The sequence below is a fragment of the Bactrocera tryoni genome, chromosome 2, assembly GCF_016617805.1.
Source record: "Bactrocera tryoni isolate S06 chromosome 2, CSIRO_BtryS06_freeze2, whole genome shotgun sequence".
NCBI classification, from domain to species: domain Eukaryota; kingdom Metazoa; phylum Arthropoda; class Insecta; order Diptera; family Tephritidae; genus Bactrocera; species Bactrocera tryoni.
Genome location: NC_052500.1, coordinates 20,029,586 through 20,050,160, shown reverse-complemented (window position 1 = coordinate 20,050,160; position 20,575 = coordinate 20,029,586). Strand labels below are relative to the sequence as shown.

The following is a 20,575-nucleotide window of genomic DNA, read 5'->3' as shown; positions in this document are numbered from 1 at the left end:
AGCTACTATAACAGGATCCTTTTGAATAACCTGTGCGAAAAATGTGGGTCTGTTCTATAACAATATTTGCCGCAGTTGCAAGCTAGAAAGAAATAAGGAAACCGTTTTCTGATTTCTTTGTGAATACACAGCCATAACACAGACTATACCCAGATTGCTTTGAACACATCACAAAAATCATAACGGATATAAGTAGTTTCATTGAGCGCACCAAATGGTTTGAGCGTAAAGATGAACGAGATTACAGTGGTCCAAAAATGTCATAAAATGGCACGTCCATCGCGAATTGAACCCAGAGCGGCAGTACTCCTACCTACTTACTCTTCACAGCAACTTTATGTATAACTAAGTCGGGAAATGGCGTTTCTTTCTGGGTATAAGGGTTTAGGTTAAGAGCAGCATTTCTTAGAAAACTGAGGAAGTGGAGTCATTGCAAATGAACCGGGGTTTATTCAAAACTACTTGGATCTACGGGAATATAAGACTATTTTATAACTAAACCTGAATGTACATATGTATTTCAGAAAATCCTCTGATAACCTGTCGTTGATCTGAAAAAAACCAACAGAAATTTGAGTGTATTTGTAAGAGCATTTAAGCTTAGTGTAATCGACTTCCAAAACGCTGCTTTTCAGAGTCGCTGAAGAAATTTGTCCGAAGCGGCTGAATCGATTGACTTGAAATTTTCCTACGAACTACTTAGATATACTACATATTTGTCAGGTAGTGACCGAGAAATATGATTTTTGATGATCCACTCTAAAATGTAAATTTGTTCACAAAAATGTATTTGGCAACTTTGTCCAAAAAATAATAATTTCCGCACATATCCGTAAATAAAACCAATATTTGTCATTATTACATGACATCAAAAGTAGTGAGATGTAGTTGTTACGCTACAAACCTTTCATTTCATGGTTTTTTTATATTATTAAGCCGTTACATGATTTTCATATTAAACGTCATGACTTTCCGCTTTTGTGGGCATACATGTACATATAACTAGAACAAGTGTTCTAAATATCTTTCTGTTGCCTTTTTATTTCATTACAACTTTCTTGTTGTTGCTGGAAAAAATGTGATTTCATCGCAGAACAAGAAAGTGTCACTTTTGTATTGTCATCAACACACTTTTGCACATGACTGTAATAATAGCAAGCCTGTGTACACATTAGGCTTGTGTGGCTTGTGTGGCTTAGAAAGAATAAAACTCATTTAAACTTTTTCAAATAACACAAGCAGTCAGAGCAACAATGTGCAGCTTTTTATAGCTTTGGAAATTTCAAATGAGAATATTTTTATCCACGCAGACACTTTTGTATTAGAAATATGCAGGCGTATCTACGTTTAAATACTCATATATTTGATATCATAAAGAAATCCAATTAGTTTCCAAAAATTAGACTCATAATAAAATTATGTGACCTGGTCTACGAAAAGGGAGCTAACGTGCGAAAACTAGTTTTCTGGGAAACAGCTGTTAACAACTCGAATCCCATCCGAATCAACTAAAAAGTGAAAATTGATTTTTTGACACCTAAGCCCCCTTTCCGTAGACCAGGTCACATATTTAGTTTTGAAATCATTAGAATATTCTATCGCTTAAGAACGTTTTTTATACATTTTTTATATTTCGGTACTTGATAACACTAGTGTTGCAATCTGTCAACTCACAACTTTTTAGTAAAATTTGATATTTTTGATATTAAAGAGACTCGGAACATTTTGATGTACGAGCGCTATTTATGTTGTTTACAGTAACTTGAAATTTTAATTTTTGCCAAAAAATGGCGCGATTATTGTTTACAAATTTTGATGTGGATTATGTCAGCAACAGTGCTTCGATGAACTTACAATTAATTCAATTTTTGGCGATGAAGCTCCGTTAAAGGCTAGTTTTTATTGATGGTATGGTGAATCCAATCGAGGCACTGGACCACTCCAAGCCGAGTTTCATGGGTGTCGTTCAAAATCAGTTCTTTTTTACTGTGACCAAACTCATATTTTACGATCGTCATGTGACCTATCGTGGGATTGAGACCACTGCAGAGTTTAGTGGAACCATCATATAGTACATTAAATATTCCATGAACATTAGATTGTAGAAAAAATTTTTTCAAGTGGGATTCCACACAATTTTTCGATCGCACATAAAAGACTCGTGTCGATTGGTCGAGAAAAATGTTTGAAAAAACAAGAAAAAACCTTAACTTCGGATGCTTCGAAGCTAATATACCCTTCACAGATGCATTTCTTTTAGTAACTATGTGTTCAGTTTGTATGGAAGCTATATGCTATAGTAATCCGATCTGAACAATTTTTTCGGAGATTATATTATTTTTATGTCAAATGCCAAAGTTTTCCCATACCAGCATTTGATTTCGATCATTCAGTTTGTATGGCAGCTATATGCTATAGTGAGCCGATATGAACAATTTCTTCCGATATTACATTATTTCTATGAACAATAACTCACACCAAATTTTGTGAAGATACGTTGTCAAATGTGAAAGTTTTCCATACAAGAACTTTTTTCCAATCGTTCAGTTTGTATGGCAGCTATATGTTATAGTGGTTCGATGTCGACAGTTCCGCCAAATGAGCAGCTTCTTGAAGAGAAAATTACGTTTGCAAAATTTCAAAACGATATCTTAAAAACTGAGGGACTAGTTCGTATATATACAGACAGACAGACAGACGGACGGGCAGACAGACAGACAGACAGACGGACATGGCTAAATTGACTCAGCTCAACATACTGATCATTTATATACGTACTATATGGGGTCTCCGACGCTTCCTTCTGGGTGTTACAAACTTCGTGACAAACTTCCTATACCCTGTTCAGGGTATAAAAATACGATAACGACGTTCGAAATATAGTACGTCTGCGACAAACCAGCAGGTTATAAATCGTGGATTTATACGCATGAGCTTGAAAGTAAAGATCAGTCAACTGCATGTGTGTTTCAAGATAAGGCTAAATCCAAAAAAAGTTGTTCTTGCACGAGGCACTCCCAAGCAAATGGATGACTGGAACAACTGAGTATATCGCAACCATACCACAACAACGCTGAACAATTATTTCTGAGTGGTACACATCTATTTGTTTGCCAGTTGTCTTTCAAGAAATCAAGAAATCAACTTTCGAAGACGGATCACTCCTCTCCACGACAATGCGAGCTACCACATGTCGACTGCCATAACTGCATTTCTGAGCACTTACAACATCGATTTGATAAGTAATTCATCGCATGGTCCAGACTTGGTACCGAAAGTTTTCATTTTATTTCCGTACGCATAAAGTAAACTAAGAAGTCATAATTTTTCGGCACCTGAAGAGGAGGTTGATGCGTGTGAAAGGCATGTTTTGGAGATGCCTGAATCAAAGTGCCAAAAGTGCTACTAGAATCGGTTCAACTCATGCAGAAGTATATAGATATTAATAGATAATATTTTGAAAAACTGTAAAGCAATTTTCGATTATTAATATTTGCTTTTGTTCTCTAACCCCGAAATATAAAATGCAACCTACATACCATTATATATTGAAACAACTGCTTAAATAAGCTTGGGGAGTTTAAATTTAAATTTAAAATTTCACGAGTTTGGAGAGTTCAATTATCAGAAAAGTACTTTTTTATTAGTGCTCCTGAAGTATTCATTGACTTACTTGTCTCCAGCAGTCGCTAAGGTTGGATGTGTTCTTATGAGCTTAGTTTCGTTTGTTAAAAATTCAGACTTCGTTACTTGTTCGTTAATTCTGGGCCAAAAACAATACTGTAACGATAGCCCAGCACCCACATTCAACATATTTGGCTACGTGCAAACTTTTCCTAATTCCGTCGTTTTAGAAGCATTGATGGCATTTAAAGCGCTTCGCCTAAAAAGCTAAAGGCTATCCCAAAAATCGAGCTTGAGAAGTGTTTCGATGATTGGAAGAAGCGCTGACATAAGTGCGTAATATTGAATTGCATCGCTTTTGAAGGCGCTAACATCACTGTAGACAAATTAAAAAAATTTCTATCCAAAAACGAAAATTCTCTTTATGTTTTGAACACACTTCGTATATTGTGAGTATTGCGGCACTATCTGGTCATAAATTTTTTCACTTACAAACTCATACCTTACATACATATAGTGTTTTCATGGTATAAACAACCCATAGCATATTTAAGTCAGACAACTATCAGCCTCATTTTTCAAAGGTGTATAAAGGTGTATTCACATTTAGCACCTTATCTCTTATTCCATTATCCTAAAACTTGATACAAACCCTTGTAGCGGTCGTCTAGAACCTCTTTGGTGGTGATAATTATCAATAAAATCATCTAACGGTAACAGGAAATTCGGGAAACGTGCAGTTGGGAAGAGTCGTACCATACAGAAAGGGGCGTTAGGTGAGTTGATTTCATGGGGCATTCATAGTTTGGTTAGTCGGGGTCGGTACTTCATAAATAGAAGTATAGCCTGCTACAGTATCTGAAACGAAGTTGCGCAAGGGTCGCTCTAGATTAGTGAAGCAACTCCAACTCGTCTTCTACCATTGGTAGTGGTTAAACTTCGAGAACGCCATTCACTAGGAGGGATTCAGGAAAGTTTTTAGTTCCACTGTAAATGGCATTAAGTGCTTATCTGAAGTCAGTTACGACCGTAGTCTGGTCGTTAAGATATTGAATGTCATCGACGAAGTCTTGGAATGTCCTCTTGCCGTTGTTGTTGTTGTAGCGGCACAATTCTGCCGAGTTGACAGTCCTTGGCTGGATAAAAAATCCTGGTCCGTTCCAGTTAGGTAGACCCGACTGTCGTGGGAGACTAGATTTCTGCTAAACCATCTGAACAGAAATTGCTTGAGGAGGAGTTCGTGATGTTCCTTAACCGGAATCATATCGACCTTCTGTGTAAATAATCAATGGGAGACATAAAAAGGCATCCTGTTTTTTGTACAGAGATACTAAAATACTGTGTTGATATTGATAGACATTTGAAGCATTTTTAATCAAGCTAGACTAATATACGTTCGAATGTAAATATCAGATTACTGCTCCTCCATCAGATGCTTGAACGGTAGGCTCATTGATTTATTACTGGTAGTTACTTAGTCTATTTGCTTCACTCTACTGTTAGATATGCTTTTAAAAGAAAGTTTAAGCGGAAAGCTATATCTCCTTGATTACTGTTTTCAAGCTTAAAACTATTGGCTGTTTGACTCCTCTACCATTTTTCATAATCCAATCTAATTAATTCTGGGTACAATCAGACCAAGAAGCCAAAAAATCCGAAGTAACAAATATTAATCTCCGCCAGCTGCTAAGTAGCAAATGTTAAAGCAGCGTCGTTACACCCTCATATAAAAAAAACTTATCACAAAATTAATCTTTTTCAACACATTACAACTTTTTCTTTCCATTTGCAGCTTTTCTATGCAACAAAAAACACAAGCAACAGTAACAACACGAGCATTATGAGTTTAAACCCTCAAAACCGCGACATGACATCGAAAACTTTTCAACACAACACCACATCAACACGCCAACAACTCAGTCTAACAACGCCAGAGAGGCAGGGTAGACGGTGTGACAGATGATTAACGCATAAAATGCGATCGTATAACGGCGAATGCCGACTCACGTAATGCAAACGCAATTTTTCAAAACAATAACGACGAAGAAGGCGAGAAAAAAATATTACCGACATATATTGCTGCTGCCACAACGCCGCAATCAGCAACAGCGTCAGCTCGCACTTCCTTCGAGGAGAAACGCTTGCTACCCACACATTCTCACTCATGCATGTGAAGAAAGCAGCGCATTTGGCGTGCAAAACTTTTAAGGACATTTCAGTATGGTGCCATGGCAACGGTGCCAGACAACCTATGCGAGATTTATGCAAGACACACGAGTACAAGCACATACGTGTTCTGCGGTGTATATATTGGTGCTTGTGTGGGAGGAAATTCATGCTGATGCCAGCGGAAACGCATTGGTATGTACGTTTTTCTATTCACTTATATAAAATATGTACATTATACCCTGAACAGGGTATTTTAAGTTTGCCAGGAAGTTTGTATTGAATTGAAATAGCCATGTCCATCTGTCTGTCTGTATATACAGTTATCGTCCCTCAGTTTTTAATGTATCGATCTGAAATTTTGCACACGTCTTTTTCTCTTCAACCAGCTACTTATTTGTCGGAGTCGCCGATATCCGACCACCATAGCATAAAGCTGTCATACAAACTGAACAATCGAAAGCGAGTTCTTGTATGAAAAACTTTTTTATTTTACGAAATATTTTCATCAAATTTGGCATAGCATATTATCTAAGCCTACGCCTCAATCTCCGAACATATTGTCTTGATCAAACACCTATAGCATATAGCTGTCATACAAACTGACCGACAAAAATCTAGTCCTTGTATGGAAAACTTGTTCATTTGGTGAGATATCTTCATGAAATTCGGCATATCATATTATCTAAGGCAGCATTACAATCTGCGAATATATTGCTTGGATCGAAAAACTATAGCATATAGCTGTCATACAAACTGACAGATCAAAATCCAGTCCTTGTATGGAAAGCTTTTTTATTTGACGAGATATTTTCATGAAATTCGGCATAGCAAATTATCTAGGGCAACGCCTCAATCTCCGAACATATTATCTAAATCGAACAACTATAGCATATATGTATGTATCTGCCACACAAACTGATCGATCCAAAACAGGATAAAGATTTTTTATACACTTTTTACTATAAAGATTGCACCAGTGAAGGGTATTATAGCGTCAGGACGACCGAAATTAATATATTTTCTTGTTTTTATGTGCTCTATGTATATAAGACAATAAAATGTGCACTTACATATACATATGTATGTATTCATGTGCAAATTCTTTAGGTATTCTGCATGTGTGTAGTTGTTTTCCTGTTGACGTCACATCCTCACTCCTTTCAAAGCAACACTTTAAGGACAAGATGCTGTCAGCGGCATTTATTATAATGGCGACTTGTTGTTGTTATAACTCTTCCCATGCACATTTGTTTGTGGCATTTGTGTAGTTGCATTTGTTTTTTTCTATTTTTAAAATAAATAGCTACAAGAAACGTGCTTGGCAACACATGAAACACATTGTCCTATTCCCATTTACATAAGTGTATACTGTGTTAGTGTTTCTATTTATTCATATGCGTGTGCTTAGTGCGGGTGAGTGCGTGTAATTAGCATAAAAGCTGCTGCTGGCGCATGATAATAGCTACAAGGACGTCTGCCTTTACCACACTTGCCGCAGGTGATATCCACTCTTCACTTAACTTACAACCACAATTGCCAACTGCCTTCATATGGCAGCTATATCTCTTGATTATTAACGTGAGATGGTAATATTGTTCACCAGAAAAGTCATTGTAAGCTGAGCCGTTTTAGGCCAAGCGCGCTTTCGAACAAACCCAGCTTGTTGTTTCCGCTTCTAATATTGCAAAACTTTTCTTTGATTTGGAAACTCACAGACTATTTAAGGTTAAGAAGGAAGTGTGGACCAAAAGGCTTTTGCGACAGCGCATATACCGACGATGGTCCAGCGCTGACCAAGCTTCCGCGAACCCCAGTTATCTAGTAGTAGAAGATAAGAGGATACAGGAGCACCGACCTGGTTAAATTCTTCCAATAGGGATTATAGGGTAGCCTTTCTTGCTAGCTCATTACCTTTACCATTTCCTGTGATTCCGCTGTGGCCTGGCATCCATACCAATCTTATCACAAAGACATTCGATGCTATTGATAGCGAGGTTAGGTACTCCTTGACCAACCCTGAACGCACTGTTACCTTAATTGCTACAACCTCGGCTTGGAAGACTCTGTAATAACCAGGAAGTCTAAAGCTGGAGTTGATAGAGAGCTCCTGACAGTAAACCCCTGCATCAACCTTCCCCACAAAGCTTTGACCCAGCCGTAAAGAAGCTTACTGTCCCTCACCTCCAATGGCTTCTTCCCATCCACAACTCCTCCTCGTCGGTATATGGGCAGAGTAGGAGCCGCCAGAGCTCGGTTTGGCGACTCCAAGATCTAAGTGATCCGGTGCGAAGTCAATGTGTGTGAGGATAAACGTGTGTTCAGATACGTGTTTTTTTAAGAACATAGATTCTCTGAGTTTGATAGCAACTCGTTGTCCAAAACCTGAACATAGGGTCCTTTGCTTCAAATCACTCTTGAAGGAGTTGAATGACTGATGGATACCCAGATATTAACGAAGTTACCTACTAAAATTCTAGTGGCATAACCTAACGCATTGAGATTTAGTATTGGCGCTACGGAGAGCCTCAATTGCCGCTTGGCGTTCCATTAGATATTAGATGTATATAAATGCAATAAATATTGGTAAATTTACACTTTAAAAGAGTATAAAGCTCCAAACAAGGTCGTGAAATTGCAAGGATTGATGGTCATACACATACTTTTATTTATTAGCCAAATTATGTAATATCCTATGTACTGACGCTTGTATATTAAACTACCTTTTGTTGGTAGACAATTTGATGATGTTATATCACATTCCCGGTAAAAGAATTTACATTATGCCTACACGCTGCCGACAGTATATGAATTGAATATAGCAGAAATGACAAAATTCTTGATGGATGTTTTGTTGACACATTTTCGCCCAAATAATTTATAATTGCCTTCTTTTTTTATTGCTCTTCGCCCTCATCAAATATTTATTTCCATTAAATTAGCTTCGCCAAAGACATAATAAAAATTGTTTAGCGTCACTGGAGCCCTGTGGGCTTCGATTGCATTGTGTTACCCTAATTGACGTCACATTGTCGGTAACTTGCTTGCTTGAGCAGCGCAAAAATAAGGGAAATTCTTGAGGAAATAAGACGACACATCAGCGGATACATAATGGTTTCTTTCGGAAGTCATTGAAATTTAATACGGCATTTGCTTAACCTTGTGTTTAAAAAGAGCAAACATACTGCTGTGTCGACAAATTTTTGCATTTTTTCACATATGTTATTTCGCTTAAAGCGAATTTAATAATTTTCTGAGAATTGAAATTGTTGTTTTTTTTTGGAGTGTGTGTAACCATACTAGGCAGATAGCTATGACTTACATAATTCAATCGTTTTCCTCAGACATGTTTTTAGGCGTCCGCACAGAGTCACTTATATGCATTGAAAATGTGTTTATAAAATTGGGTTAATGAAAAATGGACATTGTTAAAAAAGTTTGGAACTGGATTGTGGATCTTTGGGGTCTGAAACTGCGTCAGTTTAAATGGAACTTGGTAATGAACAGAGAAGATTATCTTTACCTGTCTTAGCTTCCAGTAATGGTATTTTATATCTTTATTTTTACAAAATTACTACAAAACAAACGTTCAAAAGACTAAAAGTCGTATGCCATACATATATCACAAAACACTTTTCAATTTTCTAGAAGAATTTGACAATTGCTTTACTGACCGCTTTCGAGTTGAAATTTTACGCTTTGGTAGTCGTCAATCATTTAAATGAAGTTTTGTTGCCTATCACAATACCATAAGAGTACGTAGGCTGCCTTTTAAATTTGGGAATTAGAGTAGAAAATTTAATCAAAATATTCTTTATTAAGATCTATATACTTTTGCAGGCGTTTAAACTCAAAGCACTTTTACCACTTTGACTGAGGTTCGTCCAAGATATGCGTTTGCCTCTTCAGGTGTCGAAAAACGTTGACCTATTAGTTTAACTTTTACGTAGGTCAGTAAAAAAAGTCTTTCTATCCCAAATCAAGACTATACGATGAATGAATTCGAATTGATGTTTTGAGTGCTCAAAAATGCGGGTTTTTCAGTCGATGTATGAGAGTTTGCATTGTCGTGATGAAAAATGATGTGTTCAGCGGTTGGTTTTCCTGATTTCTTGAAAGACAACTGGCAAGCAAACATATGTGTACCACTCAGAATTAACTGTTCTGCGTTATTCTATTGATATGGTTGCAAAATATCCATTTGTTCCAGACAACCATTTACTTAGAAGTTCTTCGTCTCACCTGGAAACTCCCATCCCACAAAGGAGAAGTCGGAGTCAAAGGAAGACGACGATTAGGGTTTCAGTCTCTTCGACTAAACAGCTCAACACTAAAGTCTTTGCCTTCGGGCGCATACGCGTAAATCCACCTTTCATCATCTCTCACGATTTTATAAATGTGCTTCGAAGCATAGCTATCGTATTTTTTTTTTACATTTACAAGTATAACGACCAATCGACACGAGCCTTTTCTTGAGCGATCAACAAATTGTGTGGGATTCGAAGTGAAAAAATTTGTTTAAAGTCAAATAAAAGTCAATGCAATATTGAATGTACATGTGCTGGTCTCACTTATGCCTATAGTCACCGCTACCTCGCGATAGATCATATGACGATCTGGCAATATCAGTTTGTGCACATGACTTGCATGACCTCCACGAAACTGCGCTTGAAGTATGTAGTCTACGACCTCGATTGGAATCACCATACCATAGATAAATACTGGTCCTTAATGGAGTTTGCTGTAAACCACAACACATAGCGCTCGTATGTCAAAATGTTCTGAGTATGTATAACATCAAAAAATATCAAAATTTGCTATAAAATTGTGAGTTGGCAGATTTCAAACCTAGGGTTGCCAAATTTCGAAAAATAAATTCAACCTACGCCTATATTTTTAGAAGGGTTTGTGTTGATCATTTTGGGTATTTTTAAACAACTATACTTGAACTTCTTTTTCTGAGCCCTGTAAATTGCCAGAGCTTCATTTATAATGTTCTTCCAATACTTTTCGGTTATTGAGTCAATAGTTAAATAACGATAATTCCTAAGCTCACAACTGGGACTTAGTGATCCTAACCTAAGTTCTTGATTACATAATTAATAGATTTTGATCGATATTTTTTAAATATAGCCCATTACTTCAGGTGTCATGTTTAGATAAAGCCCTCCCTGTAATCAAAGTAGAAATTTATTTAGGAATATGCAAATCAGATTTTCAATGATCGATGTTTATTTATATTCTCTACATGCCACGTTGTTTGTAACATGCAGAAATCAGAGACACTATAAAATAATATATACAAAATGAGCAGTGTGACGAACTGAATCGGTTCAGCTATGTCCGGTCGTCTTTTCGTCTGCGTATTCACTAATCAGTCTCTCAGTTTTTGAGATATCGGTCTGAAGTTTTGCATTCGTCCATTTCTCACCAAAAAGCTGCTTATTTGTCGGAACTGCTAATATCGGAAAACTATAGTATATAGCTGTCATACAACTGACCGATAAAATGTGTGTTGTTGTAATGAAAACTATTTGATTTGTCAAATTGTCACGATTTTTGGCTTGAATTATTTGTCCAAGGCAACGCTACGGAACATATTATTCAGTTAGGACCGCTAAAGCTCATATCTGCCATCCAAACTGACCGATCACTGCAAGAATAAAGATCCTTTTATGCTATAAAAGGTACACCTATAAAGGGCATTTTAGCTTTGGTGCAGCCGAAGATAACGTTTTTTCTCGCTAGCTATTAACGCACAAGATTATTACTATTTTTAGGGGGCTGTGGGTTTTTTTTTTAAATGAAGTAAAAATAAAGAACGTGACTCGTATCTAGACCTTTTGTTGAGCAGAGCTAACACTAGATTGCCTAAGCAAGTCATTTTGACTGCTTTCGAATTTCAATTACAAAAAAAGTGATTTCAATAATGACATAGCTTCTAATAATTTTTTGACTTTTTCTACAATATATAAATGGATTAATTAATCATTGCTTTTGCCATTTAATTCACTCCCAATATAGATATACATATATATATGTTATACGTGTATCTACATTGCCGAAAGACAGTCATTTTGACTGCTTTCAGGCAATGGAGGTATAACTAAACTCCCGTCTTTCTAGTGTTTCAATGTAAGTTAACGGTTGACTTTATATGATATGAATATACGTAAAAACAGTGAAATTTAGTGATGCCAGATTTGTATTATTTCATAACATATTTCAAGTTGATGTGTTTTACTTATTGTAAGATCTCTTTACAAGTTAAAAATACGGATTCCTAAAACAGTGTCATAATATGTATAAGTAACGCTCGTCGAGTACTTTTCGAAAAGTTCTTACAAATTGAAAAATTCATTTGAGTGGAATGAAAATTATTGTTATTCTTCAATGAAAGCACAAGCATTGTGTAAGCTTGTGCGGAGTAGATTTTCAGTACTATATTTTAGACATATCGTCGCCCATTTTTAGTAGTGCTTTTATATCAAAAAATTCTCTAAATCTCTTAATAACGGCAGTTGGCAAGATTTTGTGAGATGATAATTAAACATAGCTGACGATTACTTTACCACAGTTTGGTGGGAATTTAAATTATCGTCAGCAGTCGGATTTTAGATCCAATGATTGATATAAATACCTTAACCCCACCATACTTAAGTACCTATTTTTCCACAAGTGCACAAAGCCAACAAAAACGAATCACTCAAACAAAGCCACAATAGATTATGTGCTTACACATCCTTTATTCATGTTCGTGAAACCCACTATTTACATATACATATGTACATATGTTCTCAGCTATACACAAAAGCCAACACATACAGATGAATTGTACTTGTACCATTTTATTAACAAGACATGAAATTCCATGGAATTATTTTGCTGTGAGCTTGAAGTTCTGCAACACCTGTTGCACAGGTTCGTTAGGAAAGTTCAAGGGTTATATTCACTTTCGCCAAATACATGTATAATCATATACATATGTATTGGTGCATATAGTAAACATTTACACTTACATATTTTTATTTTACTCTTTCATACTTGTATATACATAGAAATATGAATATGCCATTTTATATGCGCATGAGCCAAAAATGTATGTATGCATGTATTATGGCAAAAATACATATATACATATATGTATGTATATACGAATATATATTCCATATACATATATAATGTATGTATGTATGTATTTGCAAACATCATCATGAATATATTAAGTCACTTTGTAGATAGAAAAAAATAGAAAATCATTCGCTTTGGCTTAAAGAACCCCATAAACTACAAATTCAACTATTTTTAGAATCTTGTGTGACTAAACGCTATTAGCGCGCATCTAATAATAGAAACTTACTTGTTGGCTCAGTGATATTGGCACTCATTGGTATTGGTATCAATGCCATAACAAGTAGTTGTACACTGAAATCGTTGTAATTTAATTAAGCATTTGTATGTCTTTTGGATAGGATTAAGACGGGTTTCCTATATTATTTTGTAATAAAATTCTGTAATTGTACCCAGAATTTCTTTTTAAACCCTGAGCAGTGTACATATATTAAGTTTGCCATGAAGTTTGTAATATCCTGAAGGAAATGATATAGAGGGTGACCCATTTCTAGGTTCCCTCCATTTTTAAAGAAAAAAACACAGAAACTCCAGCTTTTGTGGAAAATGTTTAATATCATTCGAAAGAACATGTATCATATTTCAAATGTTGGCCGCGGCTAAGTCTCAGATAGTCGCGGGTTATCTTTTGCTCCAAGACCCGAATCGAAGCGGGATTGTCCGCATAGTTTTTACACTTAACATATTCCCACAGGAAAATTCTAACAATATGATATCACACGATCTTGGTGACCAATTGGCCAACGTCTGGTGTGTTTTACGTGGGTACCTGCTGACGTCAGCCTTACTCCACGGCGCTCAAAAGCACAGCGGATCAAATCAATGCGTAGATCAGCGCCCTGAGAATGTTAAGCATTTTCAGTACCAATTGGCAGTGTGGAATCGACACACTAACCACCTTGGTCGGGTTCGAGGCCCATCTAAAACCTCTGCCGTGCTTTGGGTCCGGTACCCGGTTGCAATGCAACTCCACATCCCACTGACAAAGTCAGTTCTTCCCGCGTTTGGGTTTCAACCACAGCCACCACGATACTCCCAAAGGGGCCAGTCCGCATGAGCAGGTTGGAGTTACCTCCAAGGGCTCGTGCTTCTGACCTCGTAGCCGAAACTACTACCAGTTGAGCTTTCATACGGCTCTGGACTGGTGGCCAGGGGTTGGACCCCATGTGTCTATGTTTAGACGTGAAACATGAAGCGGCTACAACGTCCCTAGTAAGGCTATATATATAATTAACTTGCTTCTCTGTAACTGCTTAAATATGATGGGCATCGTAATACAAGTTACCCGTTAAGGCACTCATGGTCGCACAGAATGACACGTTTGCACTCCAAGGCAGTTTTTGGGCGATTACCACGCACTTTGTAGAACGATCTAAGCAATTTATGCCTCCATTTAACTTTCTTCTCTATGGCAACTTAAATTGCCATACGATCCAAATTTTTGGAGATTGCCACGCCCCTAGTAGGGCTATCTGGTCGATTTATATCTATATACATACAAATAAATTGCTTCTCTGTTTAAACTTGATATACATTCATAGAAGGGCAGTGTGATCCTAGTTACCCGTTTAGGCACTAATAGCACCTAAGGGGCTTTGCCACATGGACAAAAATGTCTACGAGCAGCTGTCGAAATCACATCGCACCTATTGGTAGACGCTGTATAATTAATTTAGAAGCAGTAGGAAAAACTGAGATACGCAGGATATAAAAATTTCATTAAAAATTGATTGAAACGAGCTCTTAAACCCATTTGAAATGTTCCTCAATTTCAGTTTCCAATGAACTTTTAAAAATTGAAGTTAAGTAATCGTGCATTTAATTAGTGTTAGATTTTCCAATTTCCAATTCAAGGCCTTAGAAAAACTTCCATAATAATATTTCAAAATATGCGAAATATCCACTGATTTCATGGTCTGTTTCCAGTTCAGTTAAAATTTTTGGTATTTCCAGAATATTTTCATATACGCTTTTAAATATAAGAAACTGTGTACTTGAATTTCACTTATTGCTATCTAGACCTCTTCTTAAGTATCTAGGCGCTTGGGAGTTCAAAATACTAAACAAAGTATCAAACGTAGATATCTAATGCCTCTTAAAGTTGGCAAAAAGCTTGGACATCCTGTATAACCTCAAACTCACATCAAACTTAACTGAACTGACGTTACTAAGGACCAATAGGTCTACATATGGCGTCATAGCCGGCCAATATAACCTAATCTAACCTAATTTTTTACTACATACTATTACTTACGTTATAAATGCTTTACAATTACATACTTCATTGTATATATATTATGAGAATATATTATAAATAATTACAGCTTCTCATAACTCACCTCACTTTTACATTTATCGCGCTGCTCATGTAGTTTCTTATTCCATTTTCTGCACAACCCGTTCGTGAAGACATGCAAATGTGGTTGTTGTGAATAAACTGCTCCTTTTTGTTATTTTTATTTTCACTTTTTTACATATATGAATTTGACTTAGTTTCTTCGTTCGCTTGAAATTACAATCTCTCCTACTTTCTTGCTTTTACTAAATTTGCTTCGCCTTAATATGAAATATATTGTATATATATATTTTTTATGTTTATTACGATTTATATATGATTTATTTACTTATTTAATTGATATATGTACATATATATATGCTATGTGTTTAACACTTTTGGTAGGTCACTTTTGTTGCTTTCTGTAATAATCGAACAATTAACTTTTATAACACAAAGTCACTTAAATAACCACAAATTGGTTGCAAGTGGAAAAGCGCACATACATATATTGTCCTAATATATTTATATTTTTTTATAAGAAGAAGCACATTTTTTCAATAAAGGTATATTATCTTTATATATAAATGATGGCCTTATGTGTGGCAAATTTTATTCACACAATATTTGAAGTCGGCTCTCATTTTCCTTAGCCTTCATTAAACTAATATAATCACTTTCGTAGAGAAGTAGTAGATCAACTTGTTCTCACTTACAATGTTCAATTTGTGAGCTATCTTAATGAAAACCTCAGGAAATTGTTATTTATTCACTAGTAATGTCTACATCTATTATTATACTATACACTTCCCAGGTCCACTTACCAGAAATTTTACGAGTTGCACCCTCTAGTTAATTTATACAGTAAATGAAAATTGTAGAGAAAGTGAAAATATTATCATAATATATTATATGAGCAATTTGGCACAAGAGAAGAGAGCAATGGATCTTAAAATTTTTAAGAATATTTATTGCTCCGATCCGATGCTGAACTGTGTGTTTCTTTCAGTGAAGATTTTTTTTGGGACTCGCCAGTAACCATCTCTACTTGTTGCCAAAATTCTTGTTGGTTGCTTTCACCTTTTCTTTCATAGTTAATCCCTCTTAAATGTCTCCAAGCACTTACTAATTTTTATACAATTTAAATACTATTATTTCATAACAGCTTTCTTGCTCTAACCTTAAACTCTAAAGCAAAATAATTACTGATTATTTCGTTGTCATTGTTTGAAACAAGGTAGTTAGAAGTTCGACTCAATTTATGGGCTTAGTCGGCAACATTGGACAAAGTTTTAGATGCTTTATAAACAGGGTTTTCTATTAAAAGTGATATGATTTCTAAAACAAAACAGAAAATTCAAGTATTTTTTATTTAATGTAAACTACAATCCATACATTTAAGTTCTGAATATAACATCATCCAAATGGCCTTCACAACTTTTTCTGCAGGAACGAATTCGATAAACCCAATTTTCGAATACTTTATCCACTAAATTAAGTCGTATGTCTTATATGTCTTATGTCTTAGCACATTTAATATTGACTTTAAACGCCTGAAGGGAGTCTTATTTATTGCTAAAGACCAATGACTTCCAATATCCCAACAAGAAGTAATCTAATGGTTCTGATCGTTGGAGGCAACTGTTGTCAAGATCAACTTCAATTACGGCCATAAAAAGTAGTCTAATGGTGTTAAATCACAACTTCTTGGAGGCCATTCATTGTCACAATTTCTTGAAATAATCGAATATCCAAACTTTTCTCGCAATAATTCAGCTGTTGTATGGCAAGTATCCCCATTTTGTTGGAACTTGATGTTGTCAAGATCAACTTCTTCTAACTGCGGCCATAAAAAGTTGGTTATCATCGATTTATATCCCTATCCATTGACAGTAACGCTGTTAGCAGTTTTATTTCGAAAGAAGTATGGAGTGATGATTCCACCAGACCAAAAATATGTAGATAATCTTCGCACCAGAATCGACACTTTTGTTTATTTTCTGCACCACTCAAATGAAAGTGAGCCTCATCAGAGAAGATGAGTTTCTTAAAAAAGTCATTATGGTTTTCAAGTTATTCTAAAGCAAAATTAACAAATTCACGATGTTTCTTGATTGGGAATATTTGTATTCAAATGCAAACCCAAATCCTTCCTCAATATCCGTCAGGTTGTGGTTTAAGACTATACCAATTATTGAGAACGTCTTGGAATCGACAAATATCGGTCGTCAGCAACAATTGCTTGAGCGAGAGCAATATTTTCTTTACTTCGGACGGTTCTTTGAACGATCTTCCTACGTAAATCTTTCCATGATGAAATTGTAAACATTACTGAACACAATGAAAAAATAGAGATCATGACATATAGAAAATTATCGTAACAATACTTAGAAATCATATCTTTTCATCATAATCATCATCACTTTAGGAAAACCCAATTTCATTTTATTTAAAAATCTATCTATGTCTGCTAAATTATGCATGGATATAATGGACAAAAGAGGCCTTGATTAAAAAGAAAAGTTGTATTATTTTTCACTTTCAAAACACCGTTTTCAAATTTTTTATAAGTTCTGTTTCAAGTTTATGACAAAAAACATAAAAACTCGCAAATTAACCTTGTCGCTTGATATTTTATAAATTTTCCAAACCGAAAAAAATTAAATTAAAAAGACACATTCCCCACTAAAAAAATTCAATTTATTGTAAAACCACAGCAAAAGTCACTAACAACAATAGAGTTTATCGTGTAAGCGAATCGTAGACACGCAAATTCCAAATGGTGGCCAAAAACGCCTAAAGCAGACAAAATTCATCAACACTACTTCAAAGAGTTTTCGGAGCAATGAAATAAATTTCAAAAAAAACAAAAAACAAAACAAAAACGACCCGATTCAAAGTCTCAACACTTAACAGAATTTATGCGCCTGTATTAGTGAGAGAGCGCTGTATGGCACACGCCGGCTGTGGGTGGCTGACGTTTAAGGGCGAAGTAGGCAAGCAGCTGTGAACACATTATGGATTGACGTATAAGGAAAATGTTCCTTATAACGCTTATTAGTATAAACGTTGCGCTGATGACGTTTGAGCCAAACTCTCTGTTAACAAAAACGAAAAAAAACACCAATACCCACTTGAAAAATTTGCTTTATTTATATGTGTGTATAATTGCGTTTATTCACTTCACAGCACCATCGACCCTACTGTAGCTGTCAGTGCACATTTTCACCACGCTCACATGTAGGCTCTCATAAACATATCATGATCGCTCTAGTGCGCAACTCCTTGTTGTCGACACTTTTTGGTTATGTTTGTTGGTATTACATGGCGTATGAGTAACATTCTCTGCACAATTGAATTGAATGAATAAGTGAGTTGCTATTTCGAGTGGGCTGAAGAATACTTGTGGGTTGTGTTGTTCAACAGAGTTGCTGTTGTAGTGATAATTGTGTACAGTGTGTTCTATTGTAGTAAGTTTGTATGTATTTTTGTATTCAAATGGCTGCTATAACAAGCGGTTCGTGGCTTTATTGGGTCTAAAACTATGAAACAATTATTTTTTCAACATTTTTGATATTTTTTCATGGTCAATTTTTGTATATATTTCTCTGATCTTTGTTATTATTAATAATATTTATAATACTGAACTCATCTAGACTGCTGCTAGATCGAAATCATCGCTGTGGTCTCTCCTCAGCCTGCCCTAACATCGGTAATCTTAAAAGAAAATTAAGAGTAATTTATTTGTAGATTAGTTGCACCATTTTCACAAATGAATCAATTAATCTTGAACTTTTTTCAACCACATCACCTATTTTGTCTGTCTGTATTTCTCTTAAGATTCGAATGGGCACAGAAATCCATTCCAATCTCCAGTGTTTTAGCTGCCGTTTCGGTATTAAAAAAATTTCAAATTTCATGCAAAATTTAGCCGGCGTTGAGTATATTACTTCTACTCTAGACAGAAATAATTTAATTTGTCGAAGAACAAGAAAAATTTCTAAAGCATGGTATTCCCCAACAATTTCGCTGTACTTTTAACTATTTGTTTTTAGCAGGAAACCGTTAATAATAAGTAACAAGTTGACTGTTCGATAACTGATTATTCCCGACTGACTTGCTATACCATAGTACTTTCTATATTTCCTTTATAAACGCCGAACTTCTCATAGCATGGATTGAAATTTTAGCTTTTGGTGGCTTTTTATTAAAGAATACTGAACAAAAATTGTGACTAACTTTTTGGTATTACCGGCAGATGAGATTCAGGTTCAGGTCTTAACTCAATATGAAAATCACACTTAATACCAACCCTTGAAGCGGAATATTGTAAAGCACAGCATATGTATTTAAGCCGAAATATGCGCTATTGCTTTCAAAATATGTACAAAAAAACGTGAAACGGAAACAAGACAGCTTTGACCAAATTCTTCTAAAAACTTCTGCTGCATTGTGATATCTCAACAATCAACTACTCATATCTGCATACCTTAATGTATTTCACGTGTAAATATGAGGTTAAATGCATGCAAGAGCATACATGTGCCACTTTAGTGGAAAGCTTTTTTGTCGGCTTATTCAGCAATCATCAGAATTTCAGCATTCGTTGTTGCTTTCTTTCGCTGCTGTCAAAACAAAAGGTATTACTTAACGAAAGTGACAGTGTCCAACCACAAGCGACATGCAACATGTTAGATTTACAATGCAAACAACAGCCAACAACACAATTTGATTATTGAAAGTTAATTGTAGTGTGAAATATCAATCTGTGCACTGTCTAGGGGTTAGGAAACAGTTTAAGCCGAATGTTTCGAAATTAATATCAAATGACATTCTGATCTAACTTATTGTCGGATATAAATGCGGTAATGGCGAATCGATTGATGGAACCTATGGTTTTATAATATGGTGATTCGGGAAAATGTTCATTGATTTCGTTTCACAATCATCGTTACAACTTCTTTACGCTATATTCCCTAGTCACTTAAGTCAACTTTTCCAAAGACGTATTTTGTTAAAATATCAGTGTAAGGCAAGTGAGCGTAGTTGAGGTTTCATTCAGATCCACCATCATATCAGCGGTGACACTCCGAAAACATAAGTGTCGGTAATTAACAAAAAAGATACTTCCTGTTTTTTAAATCGCGTTTCTCGCCGGAGTTGGTCAATAACTCGCAAATTGATTATATTAGACAAAGATTAGATTTTACAACCTCATCCTAATTATTGGTAGGATATAAAGATTCACTGTTTTGGTAAGAGATTTTTGAGAATTTACAGAAACTCATTAACAATTTTTATGCTATAGTGGTTATCATACCGATTATCATCAAACTGTTTTTTTTAGCCACACTTATCTTTAAACAGGCACAGGTAGGT

At 35.5% G+C, this 20,575-nt stretch overlaps 1 protein-coding gene across 1 annotated transcript in view; it reads right to left on the bottom strand.

Annotated features, from left to right (window-relative positions):
• The window catches only part of LOC120769264 (receptor-type tyrosine-protein phosphatase N2), a 155,860-nt gene extending 140,363 nt beyond the window's left edge, over window positions 1–15,497 (bottom strand). The window contains exon 1 of the mRNA XM_040096169.1: window positions 15,261–15,497. The gene's annotated coding sequence lies outside the window, so the exon portion shown is untranslated. The remainder of the gene's footprint in view (window positions 1–15,260) is intronic.
• Between the last annotated feature and the right edge of the window lie 5,078 nt (window positions 15,498–20,575).